At 35.5% G+C, this 17576-nt stretch overlaps 1 protein-coding gene across 1 annotated transcript in view; it reads right to left on the reverse strand.

Moving 5' to 3' along the window:
* ROBO2 (roundabout guidance receptor 2) overlaps positions 1-17576 on the reverse strand; it is a 591630-nt gene that overhangs the window by 117304 nt on the left and 456750 nt on the right. The gene's annotated exons all lie outside the window — the stretch shown is intronic.

The following is a 17576-nucleotide window of genomic DNA, read 5'->3' on the forward strand; positions in this document are numbered from 1 at the left end:
AGGAACTTACATTTTGTTCTGAAAGCTATTGAGATCTCTGCGAAGACTTTTATACAACAGAGATACAATCAGGTTTGTGTTTTAAAGAAAGAACCATCTGGAAGCAATGTTTATGGTGACTGGAAAAAGGGCAGATGCAAGGCTAGAAAACCATAGAAAGTTGGTGTAAAAAATTCATTTGAGAATTGTTATTCATAACAGCACTGTAAGTGAAAATTTCATTAGAACTCTTAAAAGACAAAGGAATTCTGCAATATCACAATGTAATATTTACTACTGATGAGATCTTATAAAAAGACCAGGAAATCATAATTTATAGAGTTTTTACCCACTATTGAATTTTTATAAAGCCCACTAACAAAAAGCTATCAGCATTTGTGTTAAGTATTCTATGAAATATACTTGTATGTGATATTTATTGATATTGCACATTTAATCCAAGTTATTATAAATATACTCTACTTCTAATGTACCAAATGGAGCCCTGGTAGTGCAGTGGTTAAGAGCTATGGCTGCTAATCAAAAGGGAGGCAGTTCAAACCCACAAGCCACTCCTTGGAAACCCTACATGGCAGTTCTACTCTGACCTATATGGTCGTTATGAGTTGGAATTGACTCAGTGGCGAGAGGTTTGGGTTTTTTTGTTTTAATGTACCAAATAACTTATTGTCACCAGAGATTAAGCCACACTGATCCCATTGGAACTGGAATTACCTGAATTTTTTTAAATTAAAAATAAAATAATCATGTTGTTGTTGTTAGGTGCCTTCGAGTCGGTTCTGACTCATTGCGACCCTATGTACAACAGAACTAAACACTGCCCAGTCCTCCACCACCTTCACAAATGTTGTTATGCTTAAGCCCATTGTTGCAGTCACCGTGTCAATCTATCTCCTTGAGGCATCATGGTTAACCAAAATCATGGTTAACCAAAAGATTTCAAGAGTATTCAAGTCTCTGAAAATTGACATCCTTTTCTATTGTCACTTGAATTTGGATGACCAAAACAAATTGGATCAATCATTTCTACTTCCATAGACTCTCCTTCTCTGCCCAAGATCTATATATTGCAATCTTCTGCGAAGGGATATTAGATGAAGAAATTTATTTTTGGAGGTTTTAAAATGAAAAACCGCATCAATAACTCTTCTGATAACACTTCGCAGTTCCAGTATTTCTGCCAGGTGGCGGTGAAAATGGTTTGAGAAGAGAGTACTTGGCTGATAACACCATTGGGAAGGAATAGGCAGAGAGGTGGCATTTTGTCAAGACAACACAATAGTGCAAAGTGTGCTATACATAAAATGGATTTTCCATGATGGCTCCCACTAAATATAAAAAAACACACACACACAACACGATTAGGCCCTCAAGATGACAATTCAAAACACACATTTAAACCCAATGGGAATTAGAGAGGTTGACTTATAAACTCCAGAAGAATTTGCCGGTTATAGAAATGGCAATTCTCTAATATGTTTGTAAGACAGAAGACTGTAAATAAATATTTATATCCTCTCTAAATCCTGAAAGCATTAGACAAATCTTTTGTGACTATGATGTAATGACCTACTTGCTTAATTTTCCAAGATTTTACATCCTGACACTCACTTGTCCTCAAAGTAGCTCCAGCATTTTGGCAGACCAGTCTACTTTCAATCACTCGCGTAAGTATTTGCTTGTTCTTGTGGTTAACCCATCCTGATGTCTATTATCATTTGATACTTTTTTTGATATTTTTATTGCTTCGGCTATAACAAGATATGAGCTGAAGTAAACACAGTGGTGCAATTCAGTGTTTAATCAACACTTACAAGTTAAAAACAACAGCTCTATACGGAAAGGATGTTGTGCAATTTCCAGAGACATAGACCCGAATATAAAGAGGTCAGTTGAGATTAGAGGTCTGAGGCAGTTCTCTTGAAACTGTGTTTTGAGAATTTAAATACAAGGCACAGTAAATTAGATTTGATTCCTGCTAAATTATGCTTTGATACTGCATTCAGCCCAAGCTGGCTTCAATCAAAGTCACGCCACAGCTCTGTTATGCTAATACAGGCGGGTGAGAGTGAGTGGGTGATATGGAAATCAGATGATTGAACACGAGTAGGAAGCATAGGCCATGCATAAGGTGGACTTTCAGATGAGGGGATGGGGACCCTAAAGGTTAATCACATCATGTTCAGAGTTGTTTTTACAGGAAAATATGACTTTCTATGGCAGGAATGAACATGGAGATAGTCATGCAGCAGTTAAGCACATTAATATGTTACATAGGGTGGTGACGGACACTCAGCTGCTCTCTTTGGGAATAATTTTATGCCTGAGTGAATAAATATTTTTATTCTGTAATAATAAACACTGAACTTTTTGTCTTAAAACTCAAGTAGAGATGTTTACTTTTGAATATTCTTTGCTTGTTAAATTCTAATATATTCTATACACATATTTAAAAAATATTCTCTTTCAACATTTGGTTGGGTTAAAAGTCTGATGAATCACAAACTGTTTAATACAATAATGGCAACAATTAACATTAATTGAGTACTTATTAAGTGCCAGAGATTGTGTTAAGCCATCCACAGGCATTATCTTAATACTCTAAGTGCCCTATGTGTTAACTTCTACCATTATTATGTAAAGACCAGTAAACAGAGTTTTATAAAGGGTACACAGCTTTCTTAAGGTTAAAGCGACAGATATGAGGACACATCTGACTCCTGTCTTGTCCTCCTGCCTCTGATACTGTAGAAAAAAAAAAAAAAAAAAAAAAACCCATTGCCATCAAGTTGATTCCAACTCATAGCGACCCTATAGGACAGAGTAGAACTGCCCCATAGGGTTTCCAAGGAGCGCCTGGTGGATCTGAACTGCTGACCTTGTAGTTAGCAGCCGTAGCTCTTAACCACTACGCTGATCATTGTAAACCAAGATCTGATTAACTGAGAAAGTATCTCGTTCAGTACCAATCAGAAAGGCAAATATTATATGATATGCTTTCCAATATGATATAATATAACAAAAAGCATAACACTATGTTTTTTCTTAAATAATTGCTTTTATTTTTAAAGTAGCATAAAACACATGATCTTGCTCTTTCTAGGCAGCATATACGTACAATCATTCTTAAATATACCTTAAGTCACTCTTCATTCAAAAACCTACAGTGCTTTGCTATTGCTTATTATTGCAATACTTGCAAATTATTCTCTGCAATTTAGCATTTGGCCTCCATCAGGTGGTCCAAGATTTTACAACCTGACACTCACTTGTCCTCAAAGTAGCTCCAGCATTTTGGCAGACCAGTCTACTTTCAATCATTCGCGTACGTATTTGCTTGTTCTTGTGGTTAACCCATCCTGATATCTATTATCCTTTGATACACCTTGTCTACAATGATTAACCTCAACACACTTTGATCTTGTAGTTTTCTTGTATTCTTTATACTTTCAAGTACTTGCCCTTGCTTAAATTGCCTTGTTTCTCTCTCTCGCTCTCTCTTTTTTTTCTTCTCTACGTGTGTGTCTTGCTTCCTCAGTTTGGTTGTAAGCTCTTACCAGTATGGGGTCTTGCATATCATTATGCATGGGGCCCTTAACTGGCCTAGAAAAACCTCAGACAAACAGTGAGCACTAAACGAATGCCTTAGAATAGACAATTTAAAAATGAATTCTTGATCTACAGAAAGATGCTCAATTTTTTTTTCCCCATCTCAACATAATTGAGGGATATGGCCCATTCCCACCAGTGACTATGGCTCAATATTGCTGTAAACTGGGTGGCGGGAAGTTGAGGAAAATATGTTGCTTGAAAAACATCTCCCAACTGATTCTGATATGCCCCTTGTGGAAAGCATCCCCAACTCCAAATTGAAAATCTATGACCCAAAGAATACAAATGAGTAGCCACTATCCCAGAAATAACAAAGGTAACAGAGACAAACATAAAACCCATTGCCATCGAGTCGATTCTGACTCATAGTGACCCTATAGGACAGAGTAGAACTGCCTCATAAGATTTCCAAGGAGTGGCTGGTAGATTTAAACTGCCATCTTTTGGTTAGCAGTTGGAGCTCTTAAGCACTGTGCCACCAGGGCTCCAGACAAACACACACATTGCATAATAATCAATTCTAGAAGTTCTTGCACAAAATTATTTAACAGGCTTACTCCCACCAATAAGAAACAGATGGCGAGAAGTCATTTCATTAAAATGCAATATAGACCAGGAGTAAGAGATGACTATTCACCCAGTTTATAATCAGAACAGGTTGGCTTCTAATTGATAAATGATTGTTTCTTCAACTTATTTAATTCTATTTAGTTTTTACTATTTAACACTTCATTTCATAAGTTTCTGGTAATAACATTGGAAATGCATAAAGTCGTGCAATGTTTTATTTGAAGCTTATTAACCCATAATTCAGCTCAGAGGAAGTAATGCATTTATAATGGAAAATATAATTTAGGGAGATAGGATTTAAAATAATCCTTTTTATAAAGCCCATTTAATCACATTTTATTCATTTGTCGCTATTTTCAAGGAATACCAATGATCAAATTGCTGAATTACCTACCTTTCCAAATCACCAACTTTCCTTTCTCAGTCCATAGAAATAACTCTTCCAAATGAGTGATATGTTTTCTTCCCCAGTTAGTGCCTTACTTCTAGCTAATATTAAAAATCCTCATATCATGATAAAATCCCAATATTACACCTTTTTTTCAATGATAACATATATTTGCCTTTTGATGTCAAAAGGATAAAGGAAAAGTACTAAATGGTTTACTGCTCTCATAAATATGACATGTGGAAAAAAATAAAGGGAAGGGACAAAGAGAAGAAAATGACTATAGTGAATCACAATCCTTAGATTCTTCGTCCACGTAGACTTTGTCCTTGGTTCTCTATCTATAAAAGATTTCACATAACAAATTGCATTTCAATCCTCTTATGAGTCTAGATGTGCAGCTATTACTCTCTACATTTTGAACCACTCTTTTGGAATTTATTAATTGTGAGAAGACTAATTGTGGAGGTTTCATATAATACATAAACACCCTTTTATGGGTTGAATTGTGTCCCCCAAAAAGATATGTTCGAGTCCTAACCCCTAGTACTTGTGAATGTAACCTTAGGATTTTTGTAGATATAATTAGTAAGTTAACATGAGTTCACACTGGCCCTGCCAACACCCTGGATTTAGACTTCTAGCCTCCAGAACTGTGAAAGAACAAATTTCTATTGTTTTAAGCCATCCCTGGTAGTGCAGTAGTTAAGAGCTCAGGCTGCTAACCAAAAGGTCAGCAGTTCAAATCCACTATGCGCTCCTTGAAAACCCTATGGGGCAGTTCTACTCTGTCCTATAGGGTCGCTATGAGTGGGAATCGACTCGACGGCAACCCTTTGGATTTTTTTGGTTTTAGTGTGATACTTTGTTACAGCAGCTCTAGGAAGCTAATACCGGTAACAGTTGCCTTTGAATTGTTTCAACCTCATGGTGACCCATGAGTGTTAGAGTAGAACTGTGCTCCATAGGGTTTTCAATGACTAATTTTTTGGAAGTAGATCACCAGCCACTTCTGGGTGGACTACAACCTCCAATCTTTTGGTTAACAGCCAAGTGTGTTGACTGTTTGCACTACCCAGGTACTCCTGAAACTAATACACACCCTGCCCCCAAAAAATTAATTCAGAATTATCTAAAATCAGAAATGAAGTTAGCCATATTTACTATAGAGTGTAACTATACAATAACAGTAGTAGTCCTAAATTGATATATATATAATAGCTCTGAAAGTATTTCCAAGGAGGATCAAAGATACTGAGTTTACTGGGATAAGTGTTTAACACATATACCAAAAAAGTATGTATATGCTTTGAAACAGTGGTTAAAACAATTTTCTTTAATTTACAGTCATACATAATATGCTCCTTCCTGAAAAGGAGCAGTACAAATATCAAAATGAAATAGTTCTCTGATTATGAAGAGTGGAAAGAATGTCTTCGAAAAAAGGAACTTATTTGGTTCAAAAATATCGTACATTTTTGTATCTCATAGGCAGGCCTATAAAAAGAATATTATAATAAAAAAAGTTATATGTACATAGTGATTTAGTTCTTTGGTCAGTCCCTTAAAATTATTTTTTAATACAACACATTATGGGAAAACGTCCCAGTAATAAATTTGTGTTGAAATGCATTCAGATGTTAGTTGGCCCTTTAATTCAAAATAGAAATCAATTATTTTAAACAAACATTGACTGGTTCTTATTTTGTGTCAAGGTTTGAATGTACCAAGATCTCTGTTCTCTGGAACTCACGTCTTACTAAATGAAATGACACAATCAAGCATGATTCAACATGAAAAGTGTTGTAATACAGCATACACCAAACATAATGAGAGTGACTTGACTCATTCTGCCCCCAGTACTTGGAGAAAGCATTATTAGAGAGAAAGAGGGGAAAGGGAGAAGGAGATGGAGAGAGAAAGAGAGAGATTGATTTGATTTGTACTTAGAGATTAAGTAGGTAAGGAAGTATGGGAGGTTTTTCCTCCCAGAGGGAAAAACACATGCATTATATTAGAGATATGAGTCTCCCAGCTGTATAAAGGTACCATTACCCTCACCCAGCTTCTTTGCCACCTTTGGCAATGCAAGTCAGTCTGCTCTTTTAGTCAGCTTGTTAAACTGACAGATTATGGTGGTGGAACCATACTTTTTCATAGAAATGGTCTTTACTGGGTTTAGCAAGCCTAATTTAAACCTATAATTGTATTAAGTATTTATACATTATAATAAATATATGGTTAACCCATAATGTAACTAAGTGGTGGATGTTAACAGATAATTTTAAACTTTATTATATTTTGGAGTACAAAAATATATTCCATTTTAATTATAGGTATGTACAGGAAATCATGTAACTATAAGAAATTACACTGAGATTCAGTGTGCAAATTTCACAGAACTTTTGATTTATGCAAAAGTTATAAATTGAGAACTGCCTAAATTCACAAGATAGAAAATCTCTGCAAAAGTTTTTAAAAATTTTGAACTTTAAATCACATTTTCCCATATTATTCTTTTCTTTATGACAGTTTTTCTACTTTCTTTCCTGACTAAAATACTGGAAATAAAATAATAAAATTATGTTTTCCTCAGGGGACTGTTAATTCATGAATTAATATTACTGAAAGCTAATTATTAAATAAGGTGATACTCATAATATTCTTAAAGAAACGCTCCCATTTTTTGACTAGCAGAAGGAGAATAGTTTCAGAGGTGTTGAAAAAATCCTTCCGAGGTCCTGACTTGGGAAAGTAGACTTCTCATATCTGGAGTAGATGGGGCGGTGGGGGTGAGGGTGAGAAGGAGAAGACTATAGCTTAAAAATGGCTCTTCAAGCAAATGGTGAGACAAGACATCCATTTCCACTCACTTAACCTGTCAACTTGCCAGAACTGTCATGTCAGCACTCCCGCTAAACCATGATGGCTGATCACACCCCATTATCTCATTTTTTAGAAAAAAAGATTGCATGAAGATGCCAATCAGGAAGGCGGGGGTGGGGGGGGGGAGGAAGCAACTTGCAACCAAGGAACAAATGTATTGCTGCTGAAGGGCTGCTTAGTTAACGGAATTTTAATATGCAACTGCAATGTTTCTTAATAACATTAATTACACGCTTAGTAAGGCACCATTCTAACTCATTAGTGCCTTCTTTTTGTTGTATTTTATCTCGTACTAGCAGAATGGGGAATATGTGATTGGCCCGTTACCATTAATGTTGCTTAATCTTTTTATAGCACTATTTAAAGCTGCTTGCGTGAACATTTTCGAGGCCAGTATTACCTACGTATGCATATGTGTGTATCAATTAACTGCACCAACATTTGGTGTGCCCCTACCACATGTAAGTGTTACGCTAGACCAAGAAGGTGGCAGAAAGATAAGTACGACAACGTATTTACTGACAAAGAGGTAACTATTTTGTAGGGCAGATAAAAATAATAGCTCCAATAAACCTGAGGGAAAATACTTGGCATAAGAGAGATTTAAAAAAGCATCCAGATATATATTTTTTAATTTAATTTGATTTGGTAATTTATATATCTTTAGTGGATGTAATTATCAACTATTCTCTTGAGTGACATTTGATACGTTTAAATAAGTAGTGTAGTAATTACAACTGCCATGCATGTATTATTTAGATGCAATGCATATCATATGTATTTACATTATATATACCATATATAATATAATATCATTTTCTGTCTATAAATTATAAGTTTTAAAATAAAAAATTTATATTGTATCCAAGAGGTGTTACTAAAATGTTTTAATGTGATTTTATTTCTGCAATAGCCTGTGAAATCTATAAATATTAATCTCATAATATTTATTTGAGGTCAGAATATTTACATTATTCTGGTATTTAATATTAACATAGTACTAAGTTAGGATTTTAAGTACTAAGTTAAACCAAAAAAAAAAACAAAACCAAAACTCATTGCCCTCGAGACAATTCTGACTCATACTTAATATTTTGTTATTTATTCATATTTGGATAGATTCCAAAATTAATGAGTATTTCATTTTTTTCAGATTCAGGTTAATAAAACTGTGTAATACTTATTGCTCCATTTTAAGAAACACAACAAAAGAAATGAATAATATAAAAACACTACCATAGCCCTAAACCAAATTTTTTGAAGGGCCCCTCCAAATACACTCAAGTCTGTAGAAAAATTAAGCTATGTGATGAAAACCAATACAACTAGCTCAATCCTTTATCAAGAATCAATAAGGATTCCACAAAAATTACCTGTTAACATTGTGACAGCCCATCCATAGCCTTTTGATGGGAAGAAGGAGATCTAAGGTCAAGAATGGGCCTTGGGCAATACGGAACATGACTTTGAAGCAAATCAGCTACAACTCAAAATCCAGGGAAAGTGGTATTGATGGAAAGAAAATAACAAGCCTCTGTTATAGGCAGAATTCTAAGATGGCCCCCATGACCTTTGTTCCCTCGAGCTACTCCCATAATTATGTTACATGGTAAAAAGGAATTTTGCATATGTAATTAAGGGCACTACTCAGTTAATCTTAAAATAGGGTGAATAATCAGGTGGGACTAAACTAATCACACCAGTACTTTAAAAAGGGGAGTTTTCTCTCATTCCACAGGCCATTGTTAGTTTTGAAGACTGAGGCAGCCACAAGCAAAGGCTGGAGAACAGCCTTCAGGAGCTTCAAGTGACCCCTGACTGACAGTCAAAATGAAAATGGGGACTTCAGTTCTATAACCACAAGACACTCAATCCTATTATCAATCTGAATAAACTTTGAAATGGATTCTTCCCCAGAGTCTCCAGTTAAAAGCTCAGCTCAGCTAATACGTTGATTTTGGCCTCTTAAGACCCTAAGGAGAGAACCCAGTTCAACTTGCCACGATTTCTGACCTACAGAACTGTGAGCTAAAAAATGGGTATTGCTTTAAGTCACAGAGTTTGTGGTAATTTTTTATGTAGCAATAAAAAACTAACACACCATTATAGATTGAATTATGTCCCCCCAAAATACTATGTTGTAAATCCTAACCTCTATGCCTGTGGTTATAACCCTATGCGGGAATGGGTTGTCTTTGTTATGTTAATGAGATACAGTTAGTGTAGGGTGGGGTCTCCTAGGTTTCAAAGAGTTGGATTTTCTTTAATTCAGTTCATTCCAGAGAGTGAGGCTGCTGTTGAGGTGTGCCACGGCCACCACTCATAGCTGAAGGGGTGGGGCTGCCATGCCCAAGAGGCAGAAGGACAGGGCCTGCCAGGGCCGAGGGGGTGGGGTTGCCACCGAGATAGACTAGGAGAATGGGGAGCAGAGTTGCTGTCCCAATGGGCCTAGAAGGCAGAGCTGAAGCCCAGGGCCAAGGGCCCTCCACCCAGAGGGTGTGGCCAATATGCAGAGTTTGCAGGGTGTGACCATTGTCCAAATGGTCTCAGAGACCAGAGGATTATTTTCAAACCTTGAAAGCTAATGTAATTTGTTCTGCTGGGTTTTGGATTTGCTTGGTGCCTGTTATGTCTTCCTCCCCTCCAATTTCTCCCATTTGTAGTGGAAATGTCTACCTTGTGCCTGTTCCACCATTGAACTTTGGAAACAGACAACTTGTATTCTAGATTTCACAGGTTCACAGATGAAGAGAAATTTTGCCCCAGAATGGACTATGGCTCAAGTTTCACTTATATTTGATTTAGATTCTTCAGAAGATGAGATTTTGGACTTGGAGTTGATTTAAGACTTTTGTGATAATGTGATGGGATAAATGTGTTTTTGTTTTAATTGTGAGTTAGATGAAAGTTTACAGAGCAAATTAGTTTCTCATTAAACGGTTAATACACTAATTGTTTTGTGACATCAGTTACCAACCCCGCGATGTGTCAACACTCTCCCCTTCTCCATCCCATTTTCCCTATTTCCATTCATCCAGTTTTCCCATCCCTTCCTGCCTTCGCTTTTGCCCATTAGTCTCGTATACATGATTGAACTATGAAGCATGATACTCAAGTGTGCTACTGTTGAACCTATAGACCTGTATAACCTTTGGCTGAAGGGTGAACCTCAGGAGTAACTTCAGTATTGAGTTAAAAGGCTGTCCAGGGGCCATACTCTTGGGGTATCTACAGTCTCTGTTAGAGCAGAAGCCTATTTTTTTGTTGTTGTTTGTTTGTTTGTTTTTGTGTGTGTGTGTGTGAATTTGAATTTCGTTCCACATTTTTCTCTCGCTCTGTCTGGGGCCCTTTATTGTGATCCTTGCCAGAGCAGTCAGTGGGGGATGAAAGTGTTTTGTATGTGGCAAGGACATGAATTTTGGGGGGCCAAAGGATGGAATGTTTAGATTGAATTATATCCCCCCAAAATATGTGTTTTAAATCCTAACCTCTATGCCTGTGATTATCAGGAGCTCTGGTTGCACAGTGGTTAAAGCACTCGGCTGCTAACCAAAAAGATTTGTGGTTTGAATCTATTAGCCACTTCACAGAAGAAAAATGTAGTAGTCTGCTTCGGTGAAGATTTACAGCCTTGGAAACTCTATGGGCCAGTTCTATTCTGTCTTATAGGGTGGCTATGAGTTGGAATCGACTTGATGGCAGTGAGTTTTTTTATGCCTGTGCTTAGAATCCTATTTGGGAATGGGTTGTCTTTGTTATGTTAATGAGACAGCATTAGTGTAGGGTGTAGCTTGAGTCAATATTTTTTGAGATATAAAAGAGATTAAAGAAACAGAGATAGGGGAAGAGAGATGCCAACCATATGAAGACTGCCCAGGAGCAGAAGCTCAGAAAAGACAAGGACTTCCTCCAGACACGACAGTAAGAAAAAGCCTTCCCCTAGAGCTGGAACCCTGAATTCGGACTTCTAGCCTCCTAAACTGTGAGAAAACAAATTTCTGGTTTTTAAAACCACCCACTTGTGGTATTTCTGTTATAGCAGCACTAGATTACTAAGAAACACACCTAAAACCCATCTTCAATTTCTTATGCAGCAAGAGAAAACTAACACACCTACAAACCGTCTTCAATTGCTGTACTCCATACTAGCAGTTGGGAAGACTGAGACTACGAGGGAAGAACGAAGGAGGGAGGGAGTTTCACATGTCAACCCAGAAATCTTATACCTTAAAGAGGCTTGTGGTTTATCAGTAGGACCAATAGAATACTAAGAAGAAAATAATATGATTTTTGATAAAGTATTCAAGACAACAAGTCCAAGTAGGGGCTATTGAATGACTCTGACACCTCCCGCCATCACTTCTCCAAGCAAGTAACCAGATCAATAATAATCAGACAAAGACTAACATCAAATCTATACAAAAGACACACGCACACACACACACACACACACACAAAACCCATAAATTAATTACTTATTTAATTAATGACAGAAAAAAGAAGACGAACAACCTATATCTCCCAAGAATCAGTTAAAGAAACACAGAAATAATTTATAATAAATAGCTGTCCATAATCTAACTGAAATTATATTAAGCAGGTTTTATCTTAAAAAAAAAAGCCTCACAAAGGAGTAAAATGGCTAAAAGACAAATAATGATGAAGAATGTTATGTTAGAACTAAGTGAGTAAATGAACAAAAAATAAAATAAAGATATTTTATAGATGAGAAGTTAAGAAAAAATGGTAAATGTGACTGAAAACAAAGCTAAGGAGGCAGTAAGCAGGCACTAAGAAATCATACAGTGTGAAATAAAAAAATGATGGCATTTAAATTATTATAGAAAATCTGATAAATATGGAATTGAGACAAAGGGAAATCAACATAAGTCATGTATTTGAAGAAAAGAAATGAAAGAGAAAAAACATATTCAAAGACAACACAGAAGAAAACTTTCCCAAAATAAAGTAAATTAAAGCATGGATCTGTAGATTCAAGGGGTATGCTGTATCCTAAGATTATCAGGGTGATCAGCACCAAAATATAACCCAGAAAAGTTATGAAAAAAGAGACTACATGAGTATTCGGGGAGTTAAAAGGGCATCCCAGCCAAGAGAAAAAAAAATTCCCATAAGCCTCACATTTTCTTTACTACAATACCATTCCATGCCAAGGCAGTAGAACATTTTCACCAAATTCTAAGAAAAAGAAAGTATGACAGTAATTTTATACCTAACCTCCAATACATAGGTAAAGAATAGACATTGTCAAGCACACAAGCACCAGCAAAAGAACCAAGACAGTGATTAAAACCAGGCAAGCACGAAAAGTAACCAGTATTTGGTTTTCATTTTAAGCATTAGAGTTAGCTTAAGATATTTTAATGTTTCAAATTATGAAAACTCCACTGGAATATACTAAAGAGAACAGAATGCGAATTTTTTTTCATCTACCATTTAATCAAAACATACGGAGCAATGAAAAAACGTGATGCTTAATAATAATTAAATGAGACTCTGAATAAAGTAGCTAATTAGCACCAGGTGCTGGAAACATTAAGGGCTTACAGGAGGGAGATAGATGATCATCTCAGGTCACCAACAGCTTGTCCAAAGAAGAATGCCTGCAGGGAATAAAAGTCCAGGTCTCCTTCCAAGACACACTCAGGATGCTTTTTGCAGAAAGTGGATCTAGGCATGAAAGGATTCTTACATAATGCCCACATGTTTTCTGATTAAAAATAATAATAATAACTGGAATAGTTCCAGTATTAAGTTAAAGTATATACTACACACTAAATTTCCCAGATTTTGGCGAGGGAGGAGACTGTGTTGTAAATATGAATCACATAAGTAATGACTGATTTGTAACTTGCCCTGAATGAATTTTTCGAGTCACCACATTTTACTGGATCTCTTGGTGGTCTCAAGAATATGATGTTTTAGATCATGTTATAAGCAAAACTCCACTTCAACGGACAAAGTAAAACTTTCTAAAATGTGGATGCATTTTAGTTATTGTGTTTAGGCAGTTGGAAAAAATATGACCCTATATAAATTTCTATTTAGAATAGTGGCTGCTTCTTTAAAATAATAAAAAAAATGTGGAATTTTGCCTATTACATATAATTTTTTCAATACTTATAAATGTTTTTGTGGCAAATTACAATGTTTTATGTAAAAGAAACATGGTTTTGAGACATCAAATTATGGAATACTTATAAATTTCCATAAAGTTGCATATTGTCAGTTTGTTGTTGATATTTTAGACAAGTTTCACCTGATACTCAGCTTTTAGTTTTCATACTTGAGGCAATCAGCATCTAGCATATGGTATATAAGACACAAAACTAAGCAGGGCTCAGCTTCAAGAGCAAGGCAGCTGGTAGATTTGACAGTTCTTTTCCAAATTACTCATCATGCTTTGAGTTGCTGCTAGGAAAAAATGTGTTGCCCATCTCCAAAATAGATGTTCTTTTTTATTTTTAAGCTTGGGAAACGCTTCCAATAGAAAATAACACAGATGGGTATAGGAAGCAAGATATTTATCCCTATTTAGACCATTTTCTTCTGTCAGTTCCCTCGTCAGAAGTTTTCCAAATAAACAAATGAATACTTCAGCATTCATATGTAACTATGTCCCGGGATGTACTTTTGCTTCTCCTATAAAGACTGCTTTTAGAATAAGTGAAAAGGCCAAACCACAGGAAGGCCTGGGGCATTTTTAATTGTTAAAGTGGCATTTGTCTAGATTTTGTGCTAAACAGTAAATATGGGAGTTGGATAAAACTGCTCATCTTGAGATATTGGTGACATTGAAGATGAGTAAGTGAAATCTGCAGAGTATTTTCCTTCATTGGCAAGGAAATGATTGTCTGCTTTCAGTAATATTCCCAACACTGGGGCTTATCTAAATCTAGAATTGTTCCTAAAATCTCAAAAGTATAGGCCTAAAGGTGTTTATGCCAACTGTGAATTGCTTTGAAGAGTGGCCACACATCTTTAGTTTTATTATTAACCTCAATTTAACTAATCAACTCATAATTAGGCACATATCTTCAAAAGTGTGTGTGTATGTAAGTAGCGAAGAGAGGATAAGTGTAGATCAGGGAGATCCAGTGCTTAATCTAAAGTTGTTACCAAATCCAAAAAACCAAACCTGTTGCTGTCGAGTGGATTTTAACTCATAGCGACCCTATAGGGCAGAGCAGAACTGCCCCATAGGGTTTCCAAGAGCGGCTGATGGATTAGAACTGCCGACCTTTCGGTTAGCAGCCGAACTCTTAATAACGGTGTCACCAGCGCTCGGATGTGAACTGCATAGATTTGCAAATTCTTTTACTCTAATGCAGCTCTCAAGAGTCATCCATTTGGACAGAACTCCTATTGGGGGCTTAAAATGATTTCTAAGTGGGGCTCTCCACCTAGACCACCTGGAAGTTTCATCTGGTAGGTAATGCAGTGGTTGGTTTCCAGTTCTGTCAGTATTCTAGAATCCACACTGGCTTCTAATTTTCTTTTGAAAACCTTAGACAGAAACTACTCTCAGAATTTTCTCTAAACTTCCTATCTTGGGACATATTTCTTCACCTAATTTATACTGTAATTAAGTGTTGTTTTTTCTTCCCTTTCTGTGGTCTCTACTCTGTAGACGACCATCATGCTAAGCTCCCTATGAGTCTCTAAGATGGAAAACATGCCCACTATCAAATAATCAAATACGAATGATAATGCGGATTTTCTACAATTTGATTTTTAATTCATTATTTTAATTGACTTTCACCTTGTGACCCTACAATAAGTGTGTGTGTATATATATATGTATATATATATATACACACACATACATACATACATATATATATACATATATATACACACACATACATATATTATATATATATTCAGATCCTGAATAAAATTGATATAAGAAGTTGATGGGAAGAAAAAACAGGCTAATTTTCTCATTATCAACCCTTCTACGGTGATTCAACAAAAGCATATGCCACATTCTATTTCCAAAATTAATAGTAGTTGTCAAGTTTAAAGTATAGTTCTTCATATTTCTGAGCACTGTCATAAGTCATTTGAGATAGATTTATGAAATGACAGACTTTCCCAGAATAAAATACAATGTGTCAAGAAGCTATTCTTTAGTCCCAGTCCAATGGGAATTTAAGAAATCATTTCAACCAAGAATAAAACTAGAAAAAAAAAAAAAACCTTTTGAAATGTCATGCAGATGGCAGATACATCTCAATACTCTGTATGCATTATGTTTTCTAATCAAGGGATGTTTTTGTTTACGGTTTTTAAATATATTGGAAGTTGTTAACATATTGTTCTATGTTCTGGGAACTTGTAAAATAATATAAATCAATCAGGCATAGATTATAGGCATAAAGTTTCTGTATATAAAAATATATAATATAAATGAGATTTTTCCTGTTCATTTAAAAACTCAAGATCATATACTTACATTTGATGCCAATGTTAAACTAATCTATATTTTGGGATATCTAATGTCATAATTTGGAGCTGTGGTGGTGCCAGTGGTTAAACGTTTGGCTGCTAACCAAAAGGTTGGCAGTTCAAATCCACCAGCCACTTCTTGGAAACCCTATGGGGCAGTTCTACTCTGTCCTATAGGGTCGCTATGGGTTGGAATCGACTGGATGGCAATGGGTTTGGTTTTTGGAATGTCATCCCTTCTGGTGGAAATTGTTCTCATCTATTTGTTTTTATATTTTCTGTAAAAACCATGATGCTTTAATCCGAAGATCACTTTAGATAAAGTTAGTAAGTTTTTCATTGCTTAAGCTTGAAGAATTCCAAAAAAGCATATGATTGTTATATAACTTTCTGCTTACTAATACTTTTGTTATATTTATATTATACATGTTTTCTTATGTGACACATAAACGACTCAGTTGCTGGACCTTTCACAGACCCTGAGAGAAGGGGATCCTATACAGTGGTCATATAGATTACTATTAGCTTTCCTTTATATTCTTTCTCATTCTCTTCTTCATTTCAGGTGTCATACCATAACCCCATAAAATTATCATTAATAAAAATTTTTACAGATACAAGAAAATGAGGCAGAAAAATTATAATAACATATTTCTCAATTTTCTAATACCATCACTTGTAGAAAGCACCATCAATTTAATAATTGTGCTTCAAGCAGCAACAATTAAAAAAAGTTTATGTTCACATTAATTGTATGCCATAACTATACTTCCAAAATATTAAAATGTTAAATAATAGATGCCTCAGAAGCCAGAAACATGTTAGTCAATATTAGTATACAAAATACTTTTCACATGTATCATCAATCTTAAACTCAGTTCACTGCCACAACAGCTTTGATAAGTCAGTATGCTTCTCTCCCTTTTATACATGGGATGACTGAGAATCAGGGCTAGCACTACTATGTAACTCATCAAAAGAAGTACTGCTCAGAAATGGTAGAGCTGAGATTTCAACTGAGAAAACAAAGTTCTATTTAATATTTTTGTTACCCATGTAAGAGCATACCATATTGTAATAAAGTCTGTGAATGTTTCAACCAAAGGGGGAAAAAAATGTTATGAGTTTGGACAAATCTACATCAAATGTCAACAATGTCAAGCAGCATTAGGGAGGATTTTGAGTATGGATGGACAATTTTTAAAACTATGTCAAACTGAATAAATTATTAAAGTATCTTTTGGTACAGTAAATCAGCAATTAACCAAATTCATTCATTCATGTATTCATTCATCCATCCACCATCCATTTATGCATCCATCTATTCATTTATTTATAACACAATTACCAAGATGTCTTTCAGCTAAACCTTAAAAGAGATGCAGAAAGGTTATTAAATCAATGAATTTGAAAAGAGTTTATCTTCCAAATGTTTACAAATAAAGTACCACTTAAATTTCTGCAAGTGCAAGCTTTTAACTTACTTCAATTGTGCAAAGCCAAATAAAGGATGAGATATATTAAAACACAAACACTAACTTTTCATGCCAAAGAACACAGCTCATTCCTCCCCTGCCTCTCTGTGTAAGCATCTATTTCCAATAACTTGAAGCATTCTATTTAAGTTTGTTTAAACAGGCATGCAGAT

This window comes from Trichechus manatus, unplaced genomic scaffold (assembly GCF_000243295.1).
Source record: "Trichechus manatus latirostris isolate Lorelei unplaced genomic scaffold, TriManLat1.0 scaffold00012, whole genome shotgun sequence".
Lineage (NCBI taxonomy): Eukaryota > Metazoa > Chordata > Mammalia > Sirenia > Trichechidae > Trichechus > Trichechus manatus.